Source organism: Pundamilia nyererei, unplaced genomic scaffold (assembly GCF_000239375.1).
Source record: "Pundamilia nyererei isolate P.nyererei 1_Seehausen unplaced genomic scaffold, PunNye1.0 scaffold00059, whole genome shotgun sequence".
Classification (NCBI taxonomy): Eukaryota; Metazoa; Chordata; class Actinopteri; order Cichliformes; family Cichlidae; genus Pundamilia; species Pundamilia nyererei.
Genome location: NW_005187460.1, coordinates 1,391,540 through 1,395,796, shown reverse-complemented (window position 1 = coordinate 1,395,796; position 4,257 = coordinate 1,391,540).

Genomic DNA, 4,257 nt, shown 5'->3' with positions numbered 1-4,257 from the left:
ATATATATATATATATAAAATTAATTAATTTCCATCCCAACAAACACAATTAAATTTGAATGCAGAGGTGGGTAAGAGACACATCTATGATACTGATACATTAACTACTACAAATACTGACATAAACAGAAAAAGTAACAAACTGTCTTACAAGAGTAAAAAAAAAAAAAGTGTGACAGCTGTGATGGAGCTCAGGACGAAGGCGCTTTAACAAATGATTTAACCGGAAACTTGTGGCTCTGAGCGTGACAACTCACCTGTGTCAGCTGCAGAAAAGTAGACTCGTCTTGACGGGTCCTTCCTTCAAGTCAGGAATATTTGAATAATTGATCGATGTTGGTGCTGAAACATGGAGCAAGCTTGATGTTAAGACTAAAGAAGCTGTTTTACCTATTGCTTTACTTTTATCTTTAACATACTCACTTTGCGGTTATTTTTTAATTTGCTTTGGATTTGTTTTGTCAGCGAGAAAGCGCGAGAACGAAGGTCAAAGCGGACGCAACACCATAAGCGTTAGGGTCGGTAATCCTACGTTATGTCTACTGTAAAAACCCATCAAAAAAAAAAAAAAACTGACTGATAACAAGGTGACAACTCAAAAATATGTGCACAATTTACTGCATAGTCCACACAGAGCAAAGGCTCTTCTTGGGGGCCATCTTTTTCACAGTGGGATGGGCTTTTAAAGACAGCAGGAGAAATTTAATCAGATGCTGTATTTAATTCTGAGCCCCAATGTGATGAAATATTCTGCACCATATGGAGATCCAATCAGCATGCATGTTTATGACCGACCTACAGTAATTTGAGGATATTTTAGGGTTTTTTCAGCCTTTCCTGGGAGAATTTCTATTGCTTTTGATCTTTCATATAGGTGTGCTCGCACACGTACAGACTAGTGCACATCATCCGCCAGGAGCTTTGGAGATTATGCACCATGCAGATGATAAGACTGTCAGTGCAAGATGATTTAAGCTCTCCCTTTTTCTATATGCTACCCTCTCACTGACCTTTGTGTTTCTTAGCTTTGCATGTGCATTGGTTTCTCTCAAGGTGTCCCAAAGAATAAAACTCCTACATGTTATCATTTCATAATTTTCATAATTTTCCACAAGTCTGTTGCATTGGTGCTAAACGACACGCTATAGAGCGAGTGGAATAAAACCCCACAGTTTAGCAGAACTGCATATTACACGCAGAGGTACACGCACAACAGTAGTCCACATTTGTGCTGTAACACCATAACAGAGTACACCACATTAAATTAGATTTATCTATTGTGACTTCAGACAGTGTGTGTCTGTGTAAGTCAGCCCAGAAACCTGTTATTGTGTTCATTTTCCCCTCTTTTTCTGTCATTACAACACCTAGTTTCAACAATGTCGTCGACAGGAAGCGTTCAGTTCCTTTCCATCATCTATATTACAGCTGGAAAAACCCCGACAGCCTTGTTTGTCTTTTTTCTCTTCGGTAAGGCTTTTACAGCCGTGCTAATGACACCGAGAGTGCCACAGAAGGGGAAACTGCTGTCCTTGTAATCCCTGCACACCGTCAAATGAGGCTCCTTTATTGAGGAAGTATGTGGTTTATAATTTTGAGTATTTACTGCTCTCTGGCTCAGGTACCTTTCATTAAAGAATACCCCTACAATGTTTCATTCGCTAACAGCGACACCGGGGTTAAAATACAGAGTGGAGGAGGCCACATTATGTGTTGCAAGCTGCTGAAATTGCAAGGATAATGTGACATTAACAATGAAAGCATGAAGCCGTAGTGTCCTTGATTCAGTGGGTAGAAACCTACATCCTATTGCACACAGCTAAAAGCATGATGTTAGTTAGATATTTTTGTTCTGAAGACACCCACATTAAAAAAATCCCCCTACTTTACATTACCATTATTGAGTTGAAAAGTTTTGAGTTTTTTAACCCTGTGAAGTCTAAACCTTAATAAGATGAGAAAAGCAAAAAATATATATTTATTTTTAAATAATGAAATATGAGGGAATATATGACTCAGCCCTTCATTTCTAACATAAAAGGAAATATGATATATAAGGCAAAAACAGAGTTTTTATATGAAAGTCATTATTAGTTATGAGGACCTTTATTCTTCAACACAGTCTGAACTGTAATTTCTTTAAGTAGCCTTCACGAATAGTTCTCCGGGCTTCTCGAAGGACAGTCGAAGCTCTTCTTTGGATGTTTTCATTAATAATGTTGAGGTCCGGGCTGTATTTTGCTATGCAGGTCTGCTTTTACTGCATTGGCAGGGTGTTTGGGATCGTTGTCATGCTGGAAAATAAAGGCATTGCCAATCAGAAGCTTTCCAGATCGTACTGCAAAATACTACTACTTTTCCTTCCATTTATCATTCCATCAATCAAGATCTCTGACAAGATTCAGTATCACTGGCTGACATGCAGTCCAAGCATGTCAGATTCTCCACCATGTGTTATAGATGGTTGTGGACAGTTACTGTCTCTTGTACAAAGATGCCAGATTCTCAGTGCAGCTCTTGTATAATTTAGTGTTTCTCAGCCATTTCTCTCTGTTTCCCTTCCTAATCATGGCTTCTTGACAGCCACCCTTTCACTGAGACCATTTCTGATGAGACTTCAGTCAACAGTAGATGGATCAAGTGAAGGTCCAGATTATCTCTCAGATCCTGTGTTAGGTCTTTCCTGGATTCCTGCTCTATTTCTTTAGGGCATGGCTTTAAGATGTTGTTTACCTGCTGTAGATATTTCAAGACTTCTTCTTTGTGCAGTTTCCTCAGAGTTTCAGAAAATAACTCTTTGAAAATCATTTTGTTGGTGCAAGAATGTTGTTTTATGCCTGTCAAATTGAGTTATCTTTGGCAGTTTTTTATAGATTCAACTAGGTTGTAGAAACAATAGAGTTTCAACCCCCTTGATTTAGGTTCCTGTACAAGCAAAAAACATTCCTTGATTTGAGACTTTTTGTACAGTATTGTTATCTGATACCACAGTATTAGAGTGAGGGTCAGACTTTACAAGGTTAATAAAGTAATAAATAGGCTTTTCTGTTATTCATCTATAGCAGATGGCACTTATTATACAGGCAAGAAAGCAACCTTTCTTTGGCTCAGCTTTGACATGACAGAGTTTTAATCCTTAATGTCAGTTCTTCCTGAACCTGAATCTAAACAAAGAGAAACAGAACAGATCCTCTTGGTAGGTCTCAACCAAATTCCCACAGAATATTTTCATCAAGTTTCTGTCTCATCGCAGCTATATTTCTGCAGAAATGGTTAATTAAAGGCTGGGCCTATCTTCAAAGCTGTGCAGTTCAGCACCTTTCCAACAGCACCACATGAAAGCAGTCAAACTCTGAGAGATTTGAAGGATACAAATCTCTACAAAGACAGAGAGGTTTCACTAATGTCGTTTGTGATTTATCCGGGATTTGGGAATATTGTAAAGAACAAAAGAGGATTTTCTGATTGAGATTACTAGAATCAGAAGGATGGAAGGAAATGTAATGCAATTCATTTTTACTTTTGTTCTTTTTTCTTTCTCCTCCTGACATCACAGATTAAATGTCAAGATTACTTTTGGCACACATTAAAAATATAACTCAATAAAAACTTGTTGAGAATAATATTCTATCTAGGCTACCAAGATTTTTGTTTAATCTCTCTAGTAGATGGACAGCACAGTAAACTACCGCTGAAATGCCAAAGACAGAGTACTTAAAAAATGCACTGTGGCTGAGTAAGAGCTGGCAGTCGAAGCTGCACTTTCAAGGGAGATGTTTATCCTGTTGAAGAGCTGATGAAACAGTGTTTCTTTTCCATTTTAATGGCTCTGTTGGCCTGTGCCTCGTGTCTTTAAAGTCCACCACACAAGATTTATGCAAAAAGGCAAGACTCATGGAAAACTCCTGAAAGTTCTGTCTGGTAAAATTAAGTTGGCCTAACTAAATAATGGGAGGTGTTTGTGAAACCGCAATAAAATGCACATCCCAGCAGCTGGAGCGCCAGAAAAAAACGTAAAATAGCAGAAATTTACCACCATGTGAAAATACAGAAATTTTACATAAAAAAACACTTTCATGATTACAGGATATTTTTAATTAGATGTGCTAATTTAAAGTTTATTTTTCTATCTTTTTTTTTTTTAAACTGGAAAATTCAGTAGAATTTAACAGGGAAAAACAACTTTTTTCTACAGTGCACTGAAATTTTTCCCTTTAGTAATTAAAGTTAGTGATCAAACAATTATGTCTCATGCAC